A 20,296-nucleotide genomic window follows, 5' to 3' on the forward strand; every position below is an offset into this window, starting at 1 on the left:
TTCCAAATGTACTCTTTATCAGATGCATTCATCAGTTACAGTTCTGTATCTTTAATTTATGGCCTACGTACCAATTTAAACAGCGTGTAAGTTTGCCTGTTCTTTCTGTCTTCCAACGGTATGTCAGGTCTCCAAGATGGAAGCTAAATGTTGAATTTGGCAACTATTCCCCACCTCAGATTACAGAATTTGTAAAGTTAAAAAAGAAAAAACAAAGCAAAAATGCTGGTGAGATTGTGTAGAAAAGAGAACTCTTACACACTGTTGCTGGGAATGTAAACTAGTATAGCCACTATGAAGAACAGTAGGCAGATTGCTCAAAAAATTATAAGGGGACGCCTTGCACCTTCCTCCTCTGCGCCTTGGCCCTGGAAACTCTGCCTGCAGACGGGGCACGTCTGCAGGTGGAAAAGGAGAGGCGACTGTACTGTCAAGAGGCCGGGAGAAGCCCTGTTTTCGCGGTTGCTGGGCGCAACACCCTCTCTGACCCAGCATGTAGGTGCCGAGCAGCTGCCATGAACTCTGGAGCCATGAGGATCCACAGCAAAGGATGTTTCCAGGGTGGAATCCAAGTCAAAAAAGAAAAAAAAAAAAGACCATCTTTGAAATCTCTGAAAACTGATAACAAACCAGAAAAATCCGAATATAAGCCACTTTGGGGGAGAATATTTTACCTGGACTTACCTTCTGACACCATATCTGAAAAACTGCAAAAGGACATTAAGGATCTGGGAGGGCGAGTTGAAGAATTTTTCAGCAAAGATATCAGTTATCTTATTTCAAATAAAAAGGAGGCTAACTTTGCCCAAACCTTGGGTCGAGTTTCTCCTTGTACCAAGTCCAGAATCTGCATATACTGCAGAAACCACTTCACCTCATCCCAGCCATGATGGAAGTTCATTTAAGTCACCAGACACAGTGTGGTGTGTCTTTTCACACAGAGGAAAATTATTAGTTGAAAAAGCTATCAAGGATCATGATTTTATTCCTTCAAATAGTATGTTATCCAATGCCTTACCATGGGGAGTAAAAATTCTTCATATTGATAACATTAGATACTACATAGAACAAAAGAAAAAAGAGTTGTATTTATTGAAGAAATCAAGTATTTCTGTAAAAGATGTGGGGAAAGAGTTGGTATTGGTGCACAAAAAACAAGAAGACTCAAAAACCTTTTGTAAAGGTAGAATATATGAGCCAACTTTATAGGCCATTTTATCTTCAGTTGACCAATATGCCTTTTATAAATTATTCTATTCAGAAGCCTTGCAGTCCATTTGATGTAGCTAAGCCATCTAGCAACTGGAAGCAAACTCAGGTTAAACTAAGAATCCAAAAAGATGGTGATAAATGTGGTGGAACCCCAATTCAAGTCCAGTTGAAAGAGCAGGAAAAAAAAGGATATTGTGAATGTTGCTTGCTGAAATAGGAAGATCTTGAAACTCACCTTGCGAGCAGCACAGAAACTTTGCCCAGAGTAACCAATATCAAGTATCTAAGTTAGTTTTTGACTTTGTGGAATATGAAAGAGACACACCTGGAAAAAGAATAAAATACAGTGTTGTATCACTTTCTCCCATTTCTGCAAGTGTCCTGAAAAAGACTGAACCAAAAGAAAAACTAGAATTGGGGCAGCGCCTGTGGCTCAGTCGGTAAGGCGCCGGCCCCATATACCGAGGCTGGCGGGTTCGAACCCAGCTGGGCCAGCTAAACAACAATGACATCTGCAACAAAAAATAGCTGGGGGCGGTGCCTGTGGCTCAGTCGGTAAGGCACTGGCCCCATATACCGAGGGTGGCGGGTTCAAACCCGGCCCCGGCCAAACTGCAACCAAAAAAAAATAGCCGGGCATTGTGGCGGGCGCCTGTAGTCCCAGCTACTCGGGAGGCTGAGGCAAGAGAATCGCTTAAGCCCAGGAGTTGGAGGTTACTGTGAGCTGTGTGAGGCCACGGCACTCTACCGAGGGCCATAAAGTGAGACTCTGTCTCTACAAAAAAAAAAAAAAAAGAAAAACTAGAATTGCAGTATATTTCTCAGAAAGACCTCAGGGAAAATAACATACAGGTGTTGGAGCAGAATTTCCTGTATAAAGAGACCCAGGAACCTGGACAAAAACTTGTGTTTATTTTAAAGTCCATCCCTTCCCCTTTTGAATGAATTCAGAGGCCCAAATGAGAAAATGACTAATAAATGTTCCCTGTTAAATCCACTTGAAAATGACCTAAAACAGAATTTTTCACACCTACCTCCACATGAAAATAAACAGGAATACAATCTTGACATCTGTGAACATAAAATAACTGCAAATTAATATGACTTAGAAGAACTTAAAGTAGATTGCCGTTCATGTAAGCTACAGACATCTATTTCTGTTTCTAATTTCAATGTGGATGATAGTGCATCACAACCAAAACAAAAAAACACTATGCTTTTTCCAGCAAAGGATTTGAAGGGAAAAGACCTTCATTCAATACATGGTCATGAGTTTGGTGTGGTAATAATAAACAGTTCACAAGAACATCTAAGAATTCAGGCAAAGACTCCATCCCATATTCCTCCTCTGGAACCCAATGAATGTGAAGTCAAGCATATGGATATTTTACCTTCTGGTAAAATCCATTGAAAAGTGAAAATATCATTAGGACAAAATAAAAAAGAAAATCTGGAACCAAATGCTGAATTAGATAAGAAAAGGATGGAGTTTCTCATTACACAAGAAGAAAACAGAATTTGTAGTTCACCAGTACAATCTTTACTGGAGTTGTTTCAGACTAGTGAAGAGAAATCAGAATTTCGGGGTTGTACAAGCTACACTGAAAACAGTGGTATTTGCAATGGTTTAGATATTTGGGAAGAAGAAAATTCAAATAATCTGTTGTCAATGTTTTTCTCTTCTCCATCAACTTCTACATTTATTGGCTTTTAGGCTTTAAAAATTGTGCTTTTCAGAGGTGATAAGGATGATATTCTTGAAATTTTTATAAATATGTATAAAAATTCTTAGGGTTTTTTTTGCCAACTTTGTTTACAGAACCAAATGTAAATATTAATAAGTGTTTGCAATTTTCTACTGACTTGAATGCCTATTACAGAAATATTACAGAAAAAAATTATAAGGGGAATTACCATATGATCTAGCAATCTCACTACTTGGTATCTATCCAAAAGAAATAAAAATCAGTATATGGAGAGGTAGCTGCATCCCCCACCCAGTGTTTATTACAATACTATTCACAATAGTCAAGAGATGGAATCAACACAAATGTCCAAAAATGGGTAAGTAAAGAAAATGTGGTATATAATGGAATACCATTCAGACATACAAAAAACAAAAACAAAAACGAAATCCTGTCACTCATGATGACATGGCTGAGCCTAGAGGACAGTAAGTTAAGTGAGTCAGGGTCAAAAAGTGAAACATTGCATGTTCTCACTCATATGCTAAAGCTATAACAGTTGATCTCAGGCCAGGTGCAATGGCTCACACCTGTAATCCCAGCACTCTGGAAGGCCAAGGTGGGAGGATCACTTGAACTGAAGAATTTGAGACTAGCTTGAGCAAGAGTGAGATCCAATCTTTACTAAAAATAGAAAAAAATTAGCCGGGTGTTGTGGCTTGTGGATCTCTTGAGCCCAAGAGGCTAAGGTTGCAGTGACCTATGATGATGCCTCTGCATTCTGGCCAGGACAACAGAGTGAGACTCTGTTTCAACAACAACAAGAAAAAATGTTGATCTCCTGAAAGTAAAGTGTATAATACAGTTAGTAGAGGCTGAGAAGGGTGTGAAAAGGGAGCAATAGGAGATTTTTCAAAAAAAGATACAAAAATTACAGCTAGGTAGGAGTAATAAGTTCTAGTGTTCTAAACCACTGTAGGCTGACTAGAGTTAACTACAATATACTGTACATTTTCAAATAGCTAGAAGAAAGGATATTGACTGTTCCCAACACCAAAAAATAATAAATGTTTGAGACGATGGATGTGCTAATTACCACAATCTGATCACTATACATTGTATGCATCAAAACATCACTATGTACTCCATTAATATGTACAAATATTAAGTGTTCATTAAAAAAGTAAAAACAATTGAACAAAATCACCACAGCAATGCCAGATCAAAATGAGAAGTATATCAAAGAGAAATCATAGAAGAGAAACAAACAGAAATTTTGAAGCTGAAGAATATAATAAAATGAGGCCGGATTTGGGGGGAGGTGATTAGGTTGTGAGGGTAGAGCTCCACGAACGGGATTAGTCCCCTTATAAAAGAGACCCCAGAAATCTGCCTTGTCCCTTCTACCACAAGAAGACATAGCAAGAAAGTGCCATTTATAAGCCTGAAAACAGGCCCTCGCCAAACACCAAATCTACCAACACCTTCATCTTAAATTTCTGTTGTAATCGACTCATTTTGTACTATTTCGTTATAGTAGCCCAAACTAAGACACCAATAAAAATAGTAAAAGGACTTGAATAGATATTTCTCCAAAGAAGATATATAAATGACCAAACAAGCACCTGGACAGATACTTAACATCACTAACCATTAGGGCAATGCAAGTAAAACCACAATAAGATACTACCTCATGCCCATATCAGGAGGGCTGCAGAAAATAGTAAGTGTTAGTGAGGATGTGGAGAAATTGAAACCCCTGTGCACTGTTGGTGAGAATGCAAAGTGATATGAACACTATTAAAAACAGCACAGCAGGCTCAGGCCAGTAGCTCAGCAGTTGGAGCGCCGGCCACATACACCGGGACTGGTGGGTTTGAACCTGTCCAGGCCTGCTAAACAACAATGACAACTACTATAATAACAACAACAACAACAAAATAGCCGGGCGTTGTGACAGGCACCTATAGTCCCAGCTACTTGGGAGGCTGAGGCAAGAGAATCACTTAAGCCCAAGAGTTGGAGGTTGCTGTGAGCTGTGATGCAAGGGCACTCTACCCAGGGCAATATAGTGAGACTCTGCCCCAAAATAACAACAACAACAAAAAAAAAAAAAAAAAAAAAAACCAGTATAGCGGTTTCTTAAAAAAATTAAAAATTGAATTACCTTATGATCTAGAAATCTCACTTCTGTATATATACCACCAAATTGTGAGCAGGATCTTAAAGAGATATTTGTATTCCCATATTGATGGCAGCATTATTCACGATAGCAAATTGCCAAAAGGTGGGAGGAAACTAAGTGTCCTAACTGATGAATGAAAAGCAAAAGTAAGCATATGCATACAATGAGATATTTATTATTCAGCCTCAAAAAGGAAGAAATTCTGATACATGCTATAACATGGATATACCTTGAGACCATTATGCAAGCAAAATAAATCAGACACAAAAAGAGAAATACTGTATGATTCCACCTATATGAGGTTCTGATTGTAGTCAAATTCAGAGAGGCAAAAAGCAGAATGGTAGTTACCAGGGGATGCAGGAGGGAAGTGGGGTATATTTTAATGGGCATAGAGTTTCAGGAGAGAACACTGAAATTACTAAAATCCGAAATGAAATTAGGGACGTTATTAATTCTATAGTAACAAAAAGTACTATGAACAATTGCATGCCAAAAATTAGATAAACTGGAAGAAATGGACAAGTTCCTAGAAACACAAAATCTGTCAAGATTGAATCATGAAGAACTGTGACATCTGAACAGACTTCAAAGGACATTCAAACAGTAACCAAAAAGCTTCCAACAAAGAACTGGCCTAAGTAGACCATGTCTGTAGTTGCAGCTACTCAGGAAGCTGAGGTGGAAGGATTGCTTGAGCCCAGAAGTTTGAGACCAGCCTGGTGATACAGCTACATCCCCATCTCCCAACAAAGAAAAAAGAATATTTCAACAAAGAAAGATGGTCCATGGTAAATTCCACTCGACACTTAAAGAATCTTTAAGTCTCAAAACTCTTTTTAAAAATTGAAGAGGAAGAAACACTTCTAAATTCATTCATGAGGTTGGCATTACTTGGAGATCTAAAGAAAAAGTACTACAAGGAAAGAAAACTATGGGCCAATGTGCACCGTACAGGTCAGCGCACAAGGTCGCGAATGTTGGCACTAAAATCCTCAAAGAATATGAGCAAGTGAAATTCAACAGCAGCTTGAAATGATTATATATCACGACAAAGTGGAATTTATTTCCGGAATGCAAGGATAGTTAAACATACAAAAATGACTGTGATCCACCACATTAACAGAATGTGAATTGAAAAATCTACATGATTATCTCAATTGATGCAGAAAAAGCACATAACAAAATCTAACCCCTTTCATGCTTAAAAACTCACAAAGAATTAGGAATAGAAACAAACTTACTCAACATAATTAAGGCTGGAACAAGACAAGGATGCCGTTTTCACCATTTCTATTCATATACAATTTCTATAGTACTAGAAGTTCTTTTTTGTGTGTGTGTGTGTTTTTTTTTTTTTTTTGGCCGGGGCTGGGTTTGAACCTGCCACCTCCGGCATATGGGACCAGCGCCCTACTGCTTGAGCCACAGGCGCTACCCAGTACTAGAAGTTCTAACCAGAGCAACTAGGCAGGCTAAGGATGGCATCCAAAGAAAAGAAGGAAGAAATAAAATTATCTGTGTTCACAGATGGTATGATCTTGTATGTACAAAACCCTAAATAATATACAAAAACTGACAGAACTATAAATGAATTCATCAAAATAGAAGGATACAAAATTAATATGCAAAAATCAGTTGCATTTCTATACACTAGCAAAAACCATCCATCTGTTCAGCACTGGACTCTGGGGGAAAAAATAAAAAAAGAATCATCTACGAAGAATATTAAAATACAAAGCCACTTATAATTTACATCAAGAATGATAAAATACTTAGGAATACATTTAATCATTGAGGTGAAGACCTATGCCTTGAAAACTGTAAAACAAAAAGAAAGAAGGCAGCTGGTCGCGGTGGCTCATGCCTGTAATCCTAGCACTCTGGGAAGCCGAGGCAGTGAATTGCTTGAGCTCGAGAGTTCAAGACCAGCCTGAGCAAAAAGCGAGACGCCGTCTCTACTAAAAATTGAAAAACTGAGGCAAGAGGATCACTTGAGCCCAAGAGTTGGAGGTTTCTGTGAGCTATGATGCCACAGCACTCAACCCAGCATGACAGCTTGAGACTCTGTCTCAAAAAATCAATAATAGGGCGGCGCATGTGGCTCAGTCGATAAGGCGCCAGCCCCATATACGGAGGGTGGCGGGTTCAAACCCGGCCCCATCTGAACTGCGACCAAAAAATAGCCGGGCGTTGTGGCGGGCGCCTGTAGTCCCAGCTACCCGGGAGGCTGAGGCAAGAGAATTGCTTGAGCCCAGGAGCTGGAGGTTGCTGTGAGCTGTGTGATGCCACGGCACTCTACCAAGGCCCATAAAGGGAGACTCTGTCTCTACAAAAAAAAAAAAAAAAATCAATAATAATAAATTAAATTAAATAAAAAGGAAGAAGACCTAAGAAAGTAAAAAGACATCCCATGTTCAAGGGTAGGAAAACATAATATTAACCTGGCCCAGGCCTGCTAAACAAAAAAAAAAAAAAAGGAAAGGAAAGGAAAAGAGAAAGAGAGAGAAAGAAAAAGAAAGAGGAGAGTTAAAGAGAGGAGAGAGAGGAGGAGAGACAGGGCAGCATTTGATATTGATACTTATGAAGTAAAAACCATTGAATCAATTGCACTAATTACTGCCCTCTACCTAATCACCTTTGTTTCATCCCAGTTGCTTTTCCCAAGGTGGCTTCCGGCAAAGGGTCAGGGGACCTATGACTCTCCATTTTCTTCATCAAAAGGCTTGACACATCTTTCATCCTCCATCCCCCTGCCTGCTTCTCACTGCACCTCTCATTTCTCTGCCTGGGAGGCCTCTCCTTGGCTCTCCCAAGGTCTGCTTCTTGACAGCCGCTGCCCCACTCTCCCCCATGGGAATGTCCTGTTGATTTCCCAGCACTTCTCTGAAATCAGCTTTCTTACTGGTTTGGTGACTTGGTTTGTGTTCCCCGCCTTCATTTCTCCAATGTTTTGAGAAGAAACTCACCTGATTGCTATTGCTCACAGAGGGAATATGGAAGCAAAATGAAAAGGAAATCATATATCTTTCCAAAAGGAATGTATTAATTTGCAATTCCACCAGCAGTGCAAAAGTGTTCCCTTTTCTCCACATCCACGCCAACATCTCTGGTCTTGGGATTTTGTGGTATAGGCTAGTCTCACTGGAGTTAGATGTTATCTCAAAGTAGTTTTGATTTGCATTTCTCTGATGATTAAAGATGATGAGCATTTTTTCATATGTCTGAAGGCCGCGTGCCTGTCTTCTTCAGAGAAGTTTCTCTTCAAGTCCCTTGCCCAGCCTGCGATGGGATCCCTTGTACTTTTCTGTACTCACCCTTATTATGAAACTAATGTAGGACCTTCACATGAAAGCTATAACCCAGTTACAACCTAAGAATAGGGAGAAGGGGGAAAGGGGGGGTTGGAGGGGGGAGGTAGGTGTAGGGAGGGGAATTAATGGGATTACACCTGTGGTGCATCTTACAAGGGTATATGTGAATCTTAGTAAATGTGGAATGTAAAGGTCTTAGCAAAATAACTAAGAAAATGCCAGGAAGGCTATGTTAACTAGTATGATGAAAATGTGTCAAACGGTCTATGAACCAAGTGTATGGTGCCCCATGATCATACTAATGTACACAGCTATGATTTAAAAAAAAAAAAAAAAAGAAAGAAAAGGAAATCAGGTGAACAGACCAGACAGACAATGGCTGGGAGAGCTTGTCTTTTTATACCCCGAATTAGAACACCCCTTCCACCTGCTGACTTCATAACCGAGCCCAGCTCTATCCAGAAACAGCTGTCATTGCTAGGGTGTTTGTTGCGGTGTTTCTTGTTTTGATCATTTTCTTTAGGTTACACCATCTGTTCAGGGAATCTATTGACACAGCTCCAAGACCCACCACTGTTCTGCTCCCCATCTGGTTAGTCGGCTGCGTGTTTGCACAGGTTAGGTCAGTGAGGTAGAAGTCATCGGCCCGCTGTAGCGTCTGTAACATATCCTGCAGCCTGCAGTGCACATGGCTAAGTTCCACTCTGTCTAGCTTCTCCCATCTGTATTCATCCAGGTACACAACACATTCAGCAGGGACAGGGTACTGCAGGCGTCTCAGCTCCTTCAGCCTCGCTAAGTGCTGAAGCATGTGCATGATCCCCGACGTGGAGATGACGTTGTCATAGAAGACAAGGAAATGGAAGTGGGAGCAGCAGCACAGGGCAGGCAGGAGGGCTGTGAGCTGCACTTCCTTCAGCTGGTAGCTTCTCAAGTTCCGATGCTGCAGGGTACCAGACACCTCACCCAGCACAACCTCCAGGGGCCCGGGGACCGTTTGGGACAGGTTATTGCTACACAGAACCAATTCCTTCAGGTGGGTGGCATGAATGCTCTGGGACAAGTAGGTGATGTCACTCTCAGTAAGCCTACATCCATTGATCACCAGGGTCTCCAATGGTCTCTGCAGACCGCTATGGAGAGATAGCCAGTTACTCCTTAGAAATTGGGGTGAGATGCTAAATACATGTGGGAAAGGCTACAAATCAGGTCTGGAAAATTTGCACTGCCCCTACCTCAGTCTAGATGTAAAAAGTGAGAGCCAGTCTTTGCTATTGGCCAAGAATACTTGACCAAGAACTTGGAGTCAAACATTCTCCCATTCCCAGCAGGACCTCTGCCACAGTTTAGAGAATAGCATCAGGCATACCGACCTCAGCCATCACTCATGCTCCATAAATTGTAGCAGGAATTAATAAAATTTAGATACATGGCAAGGGCCAGGTTTTTACTGGTCTTCATGCTTCCATTCACCCAAAGGCCAGGCCCCAGAAGAGCACCTCTCTGGGGCAGAGTGTGCCACAGAGAAGACTGTGAGACAGAGAAGAGTTGCCCAAGCCAACTCAGCTTAGATGTCATGGATGTGACTTCCCATGCCTAGTCACCCTTGTCTATGGAAGCTCCAGGAGGCTGAGACCCTTTCTGATCTTTGCAGGCAGAATGGAGACCAAAGACCTCATTCCTGGTGAGGGAAAACACCCCCAGAAAAAGGGGAAAATAAAAAAGTGAGCTAAGCAAGGTGGAAGAAAAGAAAGTCAGCTAGTTTACCTTTAAACCAGCCTCTGCTAAATTTCTTATCTGAGCAAGTTTCCTGCTTTTTCCTAGAAGCCTGGCCTGTTGGGAATACGGCTTACTAACATCCCTGCTGGGTCTCTTAAGCACTCTGAAGGAATAATGGCCACAGAGGAAGCTGTAGGCAAGGCCTAGCAAGAAACATTAACTAGGCCATCCCCTGCCCAGTTAACAGTCAAAGCAAATACCCATTGTGGAGATTTGTACTTGGCTGGGGCAGAGATCAAGGGAACAGCTCAAGCCCTGAAATATGGGCAGGAAGGCTTATATCCCTTATTGCAGAGGAAGACCCTCTGTGCTGGTGATGAGAGGACAATTCCTCTCTCCCACCGATTCTTCAGAGAAGATTGACTCCAGTGGCGTTTTACTCTACAGTGAACTAGTGGGTATTAACACCCCCCAGGAATCTGTGTGTGTGATCACAGATAGGAGGTTGCCCACACACAAGGCTCAGGTTCCAGATTTCTCAAGACTACTCAGACCCTTAAAGTTAAGGATTATAGAAACAATAGAAGCTGATAGGCTTGCTCAGAGAAACTGCTAGTGTCTTTGTTCCTTTCCTCAGCTTACCCTCTGGGCTAATTAGCAAATAGCCTTCCATAAAGCTGAGTGGAACAAACACTTGGAGCCACTGTGAGAACCCCACAAATGGGTGGTGCTCCCACCTTTGAAAATTCTATTGTGTGTCTTGTATCTTTATTTCTCACTTCTAAATTTCTATTTCTTCCGTCCATTGTGGCCAGATCCACAGGTCTTTTTTTTTTTTTTCTTTTGATACAGAGTCTTACTTTGTCACCCTCAGTAGAGTGCCAAGGAGTCATAGCTCACAGCAACCTCAAACTCTTGGGCTCAAGCGATTCTCTTGCCTCAGCCCCTAAGTAGCTGGGACTAGAGGCACCCATGACAACGCCCAGCTACTTTTTTTTTTTTTTTTTTTTGTGGTTTTTGGCCGGGGCTGGGTTTGAACCCTGCACCTCCAGCATATGGGACCGGCGCCCTACTCCTTGAGCTACAGGCGCCACCCAATGCCCAGCTACTTTTTAGAGACAGGGTCTTGCTCTGGCTCGGGCTGGTCTTGAACTCGTGAGCTCGGGCAATCCACCTGCCTCGGCCTCCCAGAGTGCTGAGATGACAGGCGTGAGCCACCATGCCCAGCCAGATCTACAGGTCTTAACAGACCCTGCGCCTAGGGTGGGACCCCAGCAATCTTAGAGTTTTCTGCCCCATTCTTAGGTCTATGCTTATTTTGGACTGAGTGCTTGAATGAATGAATGAGGGAGTGGATGAGGTGCCAACAAGACCTCTCCCATATTTCATAGGGTGGTGTCAGGCACACCGACCTCTCTCTCTGTCTCAGCTCCCTAATGAGCTTCCTTCTGTAATAGTCAGCAGCCACTGGCTGGCCCAGGACCTCAGCCTTGGAGATTGTGTCCAGCGTGACTCTGCAGGGACTCAGAGAAGGGAAGCCCAGGCTTGTCTCAGCCCCAATGTGACTTCAGAGGAATGTTAGGGAATTCTGGTCTTTGTACCTTCAGAGGAATTTTCTGCCCACTCACCTGAGCATTTTATGTAGCTGGCCAGAGAGACAACCAAAGATGAGGTGGAGCTTCTGGAGGGGGCCCAGGGGACTGAGCAGGGAGAAGCAGTCGGTGGGGAAGTCCCAGGGGATGTCACTCATGCTGAGGTTGCCCGGGTTGTGCATCCTCCCCACCTGGGTGAAGAACTGGATCAGGTCAGACAGGAAGCAGCACCTGCTGCGGTAGTGCAGCCGCATCTCCCGAATGGCCTCCAGCTCCAACACCGCCAGGATCTCCATGAGGCTACGGAATGGCACCTGATTAACCACCAGCGCCCTGCAGCAGAGGCGGAGACAGCCTCAGCTCTTCTCGACCCTCTGCAATATGTAAGAGGGGAACCCAGACAGGTGGAAGAAACCAAACAAGCCACCTGAGAAGACGTCTGTGTGCATCTCCACAGGTTCTCAGTCCCATGGGGGCCCTTCTCTGGAACTGGGTGTGAGCTGATCTGCCTCTGGCTCTTCCAGTGTGTGTGTGATGACAAAGGGGGCGGACGAGGTCTTGATCATTCCTCCCAGTGGTGTGCACAAAGTCATGGGTAAAATCCAGCACCTTGAGCTTCAATCTCTTGCAGGGAGTGAGGGGTGAGGAGCAGATCAGAGATGGAAGTTTTCAAGACAGCGCGGGTGTGGGGCCAGCAGCAGCAGGACCCCGAGGAAAGGCCTCTGTGCCAGCCCTGCCCTCCCAGTCTGCCATGCCTTCCTTCTCCATCCTCACTCCCCGTCCTTACATAGTCTTGGAATGTCACCGAGGAGTTTAAACCACCCTCTTAACCACATCATACCCCAGCAGAACAGTCAGCTCTGAGCAGCACCAGCTTCTTCCATCTCTGTGTGACTCTGAGCAGTGGCTTCAAGGCCTCCAAGTGATTGAGGCTGTGTCACCAGCAGATTCTGGCACACCCTTTAGACCCACATTCCTGAATCCAGCTCCCTCCCTCACAAGGCCCTGGGCCCTCACCCAGCCCAGCCCTGAGTTACCTGGGGCCAATGGTGGCAGGAGGGATGCACTGCAGCCCATCCAGCACAGCCTCCAACAGGTCTTGAGTTATTGACTGATCCCTCAGAGATCCCAGATGGAGGCAGGGGAAAGGCCAGGCCTGCACCATTGCCGTCACAGTCTTCATATGTTCCCCATCGAAGGCTGTGGCAGACAGTGTTGGGAAGAGGCCCGCGGGAAGCTCTCGCAGGGCTCGGAGGGCCGAGTCCTCATCTCTCATTGCTCGGCAGGCTCTGTGCTGCGAGGTCCAAGAGACTGAGGGGGCCTTGCCTGCTCATCACTGACCTGGACCAAGGGAAAGGAGATTCCTGAGCCCATTTCAGTGCTCTGCCTCCTTCTGTCGGGCTGGACAAGCCGGGCCTCAGCCACCCTTCCCAGCAGCAACTGAGGAGTGAGACTCCAGGTCTTCTGCCACCCCACCCTTCCATCCTGCACCACCAATCCCCAGCACTTTCTCTGTCTGTACTGGCCCTGACAACCAACTGGCTGAGATGAGAATACTCAGGGTTTCATCACCATCCCTAATTAAGCTGAATTTATTGACCTTTCCTCCAAATCATCATCCAAACACATCCCAGCAAGCCACCTCTTAGCCCAGTCCCAGTGGTCAGAGAGTTCTGTCCTGAGGTTTCCTTTGATTTCTTTGGCAAGCAGGTCTTCTAAAATAGTTAACAACAACTTCCCACGTGTTAAGATCTCCCCTCCTTCCCACTCCATGGGCACATTCCTACCCATGCTGACCAGGCTTCATTATCATTCAGAGATCGGAAAATGATTTTCAAAAATAATCAACAACATATAAAAATCCTAGGCTGGGCCCAGTAGCTCATGCCTGTTATCCTAGCTCTCTGGGAGGCCAAGGTGGGTGGATTGCCTGAGCTCACGAGTTCGAGACCAGTCTAAGCCAGAGCAAGACCTTGTCTCTAAAAATAGCTAGGCATTGTGGTAGGCACCTTTATTCCCAGCTACTTGGGAGGCTGAGGCAAGAGAATTGCTTGAGCCCAAGAGTTTGAGGTCGCTGTGAGCTGTGATGCCACCACACTCTACCGAGTGCAATAAAGTGAAACTCTTGTCTCAAAACAAAAACCAAAACCAAACAAACAAAAAAATAAAACTAGCCTCACATTGCAGTAAGCACCTGTAGTCCCAGCCACTTGGGAGGCTGAGGCAAGAGGATCACTTGAGCCCAAGAGTTTGAGGTTGCTGTGAGCTGTGATGCTACAGCACTCTACCCAAGGCAACAAAGATTCCATCTCAAAAAAAAAAAAGTTATAAAAATCCTCTGATGGGGCCAGCAAAATATTGACTCAAAAAGTCAAAAACAGACAGGAGAAAGGAAAATTACGGTAGAATTTCACGTATAAAGTCCTGAGTAAAATACCATATTTTGCGGTGTATAATGCACTCCCTGCGTAATGCACACCCATGTTTTTGGTCCAAACTTTTGGGGGAAAAACAAAACTTTTAATTATTTAATTCAAAAACTTATTTGTTTATATTTAGGTACTTGTTTTGTGTATTATAAAGGAACTTTAGCATTTATTTTTGAGCATATTATGGTAAAAGAAATTTTATATAACAAATAATTACAGAACACAAGAATTGATACAGGGTGTAAGAAGTTTTATGGACCAGTGACGTATTTACACATCACAGGAGGCCAAGAGCTCTCCGTCATTGTGAATATCAGAAGTATTATCTTCTTCAGTTTCCAGATTATTGGTGTCTTCTGAAGAGTTGCTGAAAGGACGGAGTCCCTGGTTACCTGCTTTCTGTGGCTTTTTACTGACACAACTGGCAAGGGAGAACCGAGAGGCCCTGGAATGGATGACCTGGGAGTTGGACATATTCCTCCCTAACCTCTCGTTTTGAAGCAGCCCATGTCTTCCTGACAATCTGCGCCAGTTACCCCTGCCCAGATGGCTCCCTTTCTCGCTGCCCGGGTGCTGGACATGAAGAGGATAAAGTGTTCTGGTGGCAGTCAGAGGTTATTACTTAATGATGGATTACCTGGTGGGTTTGACGCAACTTACTTTGTGACAGGCAGTTCCGGACATGCACTCACCCGAGTCCCACGGTCCCCTGCCATCACAGTTTTGTTTTGTTTTTTGGAGACAGAGTTTCATTATGTCACCCTTGGTAGTGTGCCGTGGTGTCACAGCTCACAGCAACCTCCAACTCCTGGGCTTAAGTGATTCTCTTGCCTCAGCCTCCCAAGTAGCTGGGACCACAGGCACCTGTCACAATGCCTGGCTATTTTTCTTTTTTGTTGCAGTTGTTTAGCTGGCCCAGGCTGGGTTCGAACCTACCACCCCGTGCCAGCCACATACACCCAGTAGCTGGCACCATTAACCACTGTGCTATGGGCTCCGAGCCCATCGCAGGAGTTGTTTTACAGACACCCACAGTTCACAGGCTGCACAGCCTTGCTGCAGACCCCAAGGGGCCTGTGCTATGAACTCCCACTGGAGCCTGCCACAAACTCCACACAGCACCTCCCCCACACACAGCACCTCTCCCCCAGCCACTCCTCCCTCCATCCCCTCAGGGCTGCTGAGTGTTGGAGCCAAGCAGCCAGGACTTTCCTTCGCTGGGCTGCATTCAAAGGTGGCAGCCTTTTGTTTCACCCAGCACGCAGGCCAGAGGAGGGAACACGACGTTTCCAAAGCCTGCAGAGTCCCATCAGGCACATGCTTCCTTCTCCCCGGTGGAAGGTACGAGCTGCAGTAACTCATCTTTTACTTTGGACGGTACATTACTCTTGTGGCACGTCCCTGAACCCACATGAGGATTATCTTAACATCTTTGCAGGCCATGTTTCTTACCAAGGCCTCCCACGTGCTGGCCTAACTAATCTAACTCAATTAGACGTTAACAAAGTAATGACTCAATAAGGTGGGGTATTTTTTTTTTTTTTTGAGACAGGGTCTCACTTTGTCACCCCAGGTAGAGTGCTGTGGCATCACAGCTCACAGCAACCTCAAACTCCTGGGGTCAAGCTATTCTCTTGTCTCAGCTTCCCTAGTAGCTGGGACTACTGGCACCTGCCACAACACCCAGCTATTTTTAGAGACTGGGTCTCACTCTTGCTCAGGCTGGTCCCAAACCTGTGAGCTCAGGCAATCTACCTGCCTCTCGCCCTCCCAAGTGCTGGGATTACAGAAGTGAACCACCACGCCCGGCTCAATGAGACCTTCTGTAGGATTCCCAGATGGCAGGTGGTCTGGATCTCTTTGGACTGTCACTGAGGATGGAACAGCGTAATCCTGCTGCATATGAAAGCAGACAGCCTCTGATAAGGGCAGAGGGAAGGCACTGGTCAGTGCTTGCATACCATATACCTGAGCTTCATTAATCAGCTCTAGCAAACAGGACACATCCAGCAGACCGTCTTGAACTGGGGATACTATTTAGTTGAGTTTACAGAAGTGTCAGTTGTCCTCTAGGATGAATCTGGTTTCTGCAGGGGCAGTCTGGTAAATTAAATGGAAGTATTACAGGGACCAGCGACCTTGAGTCCTTCACTTCCATAAGAGGGGCGTGAATTATCATCATCCCTTCTAGAATGTGATTTTTTTATTTACCATCTTGACCAGGGCTGGGAATAGTTGCAGAGGTCTCCACTTGGTCTTCCACATGCTGGTAATTCTTCTCTCGCAGATGAGAGGCTGAACGTGCTGACCGCATCAACTTCCGAACACGTCTGCACCCACTGCACATTTGCGAATGTGGCGACGACTCAGTGCCCCCATGGTGAACTGGATCTCAGCCAGCAATCTCTTTATTACCATGCTCCTCACGAGTTCCCACTCTACAGGGGCCACAGAGATGGTTTGGATCTCCAGAAGTCAATGTCAACTCCCGCCTCGCAGCTGCCAATCCTCAGACATCAATAGCTTGTGTGTTCCCCTGGGTTCCAGTGGCCCAGAGGCGGCAGCTGGTCTCCAAGGTGGTTGCAGTGTTCTTTGTCTCCTGGTTTTCATGTCCTTGTGAAGTTCCCTTCCACACCGAGTAAGACGGACCTGTGGTCAGCAATAGAATATTGTGAAGATGGCAGAGCGTGACTTCCAAAGCTAGGTCATAAGAGACATTGTGACTTCTGTCTTGTTCTCTCTGGGATCACTTGCTTTTGAATCCCACAGAAACTCAAGCCGCCTGTGGTCCAGGTGGCAAGCAAGTGAGGTTTCCTGTTAACATCTTGGCAACCGTGTGGGTGAGCTTCTTGGACGAGTCTGCCCAGCCCCAGCGGACGTGTTGATGCCCCCTTAAGAGAGACCAGGAATCAGAACCTTCCAGCAAAGCTGCAGCCAATTTCTTGACCTTCAGAGACTTTGTGAGACAGTAACAACAATGATAAATTAATGTATTGGGTCTGGGAGGAATTGGTTGCATGACAACAAATAACTGTGACTATTTCCATAGTGACTTGTTGACAACTATTATTACTATTTACTGTTTGAGTAAACATATGTAGATTCCTTTCAATAAGACAGAACATTATTACTGAGTCCACTTGCCACGGTGTTTCATGGTCTTCCCTCCTTGGGACCTGGCCTCCTCTTCAACCCAAGGGCTCCAGGCAAAAATGGGATCAGTCTAGAAAGATGGTAAGGTATTACGGCTCTCTATTCAGCCAACCTCCAGTAGCCTCCTAATCATCCACCTTTAATATCTTCTGAGAGTACAAGGGTGACTCTTGGTGGCTCCACTTGTGTTATGCCCCTGGGGGCACTGTGTTCTTTGAATACCTCCGAGACCCTATGGGTTAGGAGCCTTGGTTGCCCCTCCAAGCTAATTACAATAATTGGGTCCACCTGACCTCTATTGCTCCAGGTGCCATGGTCCCCACTTCTTTGAGTGAATCTGATTCTGTAACTGTCACTGCCATTGTCAGCACGGGCCCGTAGAGGAACTCCACTGCCACCACACTCATCAGCGCGTTTCCAGAGCCAGAGTAACTAGCACACCTGCTGGGCCCTGCAGCAAATAATCATTTGGTGGATTGTCCAGCCTGACATGGTAAGACAGTCTATACCAGCCTGTCAGCTTTCCTGAGTCTGCAAACCTCTTGCCACCAGCTGTCACAATGGTACTGCAATTTCAACCTTATTTAGCCATCACTTTTCTTTCTTTTTTTTTTTTTAGAGACAGAGTCTCACTTTTTTGCCCTTGGTAGAGTGCCATGGGGTCACAGCTCACAGCCACCTCCAGCTCTTGGGCTTAGGCGATTCTCTTGCCTCAGCCTGTCGAGTAGCTGGGACTACAGGTGCTCACCACAACACCCAGCTATTTTTTGTTGTTGTTGTTGTTGCAGTTTGGCCAGGGCCGGGTTTGAACCCCCCACCCTCGGTGTATGGGGCCAGTGCCCTCCTCATTGAGCCACAGGTGCCACCCTGCCATCCCTTTTTTTGTGCTTCTAAAAGCCATACTAATAGAAAGTTCACAGAGTCTCCTGGCAGAGTCTTCTGGCAGGAATGCTAAATCCCGGATCCCAGAGGATGTTCCCATGGCAATAAAACATACCTTGTCCAAACTTAACAGATAAGATCCTGCCCCCTTTACCAAACACCCTCGTAATCTACTCCCACAGGAGTTCTTTGACTCCTGCTGGAACTCACTGCTTTGACTCCGTAGGCCTCACTGTTCCTCTGGGAACCCTTTTCTCCCTCCTGACACTGAGCACATCTCCTGCTCTTGTGCTGGGACTTAACCTAGTTATGGGCCAAGAGGGATCTGGGAAGACAGTGAAGAAAATAAGTCTTAGTGAGAGAAGACTCCGCCATGTTTCAAACAAAGGAGTTTAGTTCTTAGAGGAGCAGGGTAGCCCACTTCTGCAGGCTCAGATGACTAAGGAAAATCAGTGAATTTAAGATTTTAGGGGCCTTAACCAAGATAACTCAGGGTCAATATGTCAGGGTGCCGACGCTTCCCATTCAGGGCTCTGACTTTGGCAGAGTGGACCTGCCTTGGTGAGAGTTTAACCTTCTCTGGAATTCTGCTTCTCTTGAAGATTAAGTTATGGGCCTGATCCTTAGCTTTCTCTGTCCTCCCAGGGCAGAAGATGAGCGGCCTCCTTGGTACGTTACCAAGGAGACCCTGATGGTGGTCTTTGCAGGCTAGCTACCAGTGGGCCTTTCTTTACCTTCTACTGTGGTGTCAAGCAACTTTAGCAAAGTCAGTCCCATGTTCCTATCATTGCTGTGTTGTCATGCACTCCAAAACAGCCCTGTGCATCCCTTCCACTAGATACCAACCCGCTTTGCCACCAGTTAAATCTTTTTTTTTTTGCAGTTTTTGGCCAAGGCTGGGTTTGAACCCGCCACCTCCCGCCACCTCCGGTATATGGGGCCGGTGCCCCACTCCCTTGAGCCACAGGCACCACCCAAATCTTTTATTACTTTTTTTTGAGACAGGGTCTCACTCTGTTCCCCTATGTAGAGCACGGTGGCATCCTAGCTCATAGCAACCTCAACTCCTGGGTTCAAGTGATCCTCCTGCCTCAGCCTCCCAAGTAGCTGGGTCTACAAGTGCCTACCACCACATTAAGCTAAGTTTTAGTTGACACAAGGTCTCTCTGTTGCTCATACTGTTCTCAAACTCCTGAGCTCAAGCAAACTGCCCCTCTCAGCCTCCCAGAGTGCTGGGATTACAGGCATGAGCCACTATACCTGGTCCACTGCCACTTAAAGCTTTACCTGCTAGCCCACCATCTTGTGCTGGGGCCATCTAAAGTCCAACTACCAGCCACCTACCAGAGGTGGCTCCTCAGAGCCAGCCAGCAGGTGGGAGCTGTGCTAGGAGGTAGTGAAGTATCAGGCAAGACCACAAAGGTCACTCATCCTTTCAGGCCTGGATCAAGAAATTGTCAATCACGTGGCCCTTTGCCCCGCTTCAGTGCCACGGGGATTGCTGGCCCTCATGCTCACAGAGGCCACAAAGCAGGGCAGTACTCATGCCTAGTCTTTGGTGCCTAATCAGTAGCTCTGGATGTGACATCAAGAAAAGACGGCTGCCCTGGAACTGTAATTAACCCACAGACTCACCCGGGGCCTCTGGCTCTCTGCTGTGTTCCTTTAGTCTCGGTCAAAATGGATAAGGCATCGCCTGCACCTTCCACACCGAACGAGACGTGGGAGGGCACAGGAAGCAGCTGGAGAAGGATCCTAGCATCCTTGAGGCCTCGTCCCAGTGCCAGCGCTGTGCTCCTCTTCTGCTGTTTGAAGCCAGGATGATCTCAAAGCCCAGGGGGCATACGAAGGAGATCTCAGGAAACAAGATACAGTCCTGACAAAGACCCCAGAACGATGGAGAGAAGGACTTGAGCCTGATCATTCCAGATTCCAGTGCCCCAAAACTGCCTAAAGCAGCGGTCCCCAACCTTTTGGGCAGCAGGGACCAGTTTTATAGAAGACAGTTTTTCTATGGACTGGGTTGGGGGAGGCATTAGATTCTCACAATAAGGGCACAACCTCCATCCCTCACATGCACAGTTTACAGCAGGGTTCGTGCTCCTATGAGAATCTAATGCCGCCC

General features: G+C 45.5%; 1 pseudogene across 1 annotated transcript; it reads left to right on the forward strand.

Annotated features, from left to right (window-relative positions):
- The first annotated feature begins 989 nt into the window (after positions 1–989).
- On the forward strand, positions 990–3,071 carry LOC128584554 (protein DBF4 homolog A-like; annotated as a pseudogene). Its single transcript, XR_008379690.1, has 2 exons — positions 990–1,609; positions 2,003–3,071. The product of XR_008379690.1 is annotated as a protein DBF4 homolog A-like (transcript).
- Positions 3,072–20,296: the final 17,225 nt, after the last annotated feature.

Source organism: Nycticebus coucang, chromosome 4, assembly GCF_027406575.1.
Source record: "Nycticebus coucang isolate mNycCou1 chromosome 4, mNycCou1.pri, whole genome shotgun sequence".
NCBI lineage: Eukaryota > Metazoa > Chordata > Mammalia > Primates > Lorisidae > Nycticebus > Nycticebus coucang.